We start from the raw sequence: 422 nt of genomic DNA, 5'->3' as shown, positions 1-422 counted from the left end.
CAGAAAACACCTCAGAGCTGTTGCTGGAAGAAGGGGGAATTATTTAAGGATGAATTGTGGTGGCATAAATAATAAGCTTTGCAGTGAATATTTCAGTGCAAGTCAAGGAATTTTGGTGGAATCAGAATTCAGCTTTCAGTTTAGAGAGTGTTAAATGTCAGAATAAAACAAAAGAGCAATTTAGAAAGAAAAGTAAAAGGAAGCAGATGGAAGTGGCTTCTGCCTTCTCATTAGCAGTGACCCACGTTTGGGTTTGGAGCTGTGCTCAGCCACGGGCCCCCGCTAGTACTCCACGCTGCCTGGGAACGGAAGCGAAGGCTGGGTGGTAGTGACGGGGGCTGGTGAATCCTGTCGGCTGGCAGCAGGGGGTGCCCCACAGCAGCACGCAGCGTGCCCCAGCTCACCTGCCCGCAGAACCGCTC

Source organism: Merops nubicus, unplaced genomic scaffold, assembly GCF_000691845.1.
Source record: "Merops nubicus isolate BGI_N331 unplaced genomic scaffold, ASM69184v1 scaffold45975, whole genome shotgun sequence".
NCBI classification, from domain to species: domain Eukaryota; kingdom Metazoa; phylum Chordata; class Aves; order Coraciiformes; family Meropidae; genus Merops; species Merops nubicus.
The sequence above is the reverse complement of the archived record's forward strand: the minus strand, read 5'-3'. Positions refer to the sequence as shown.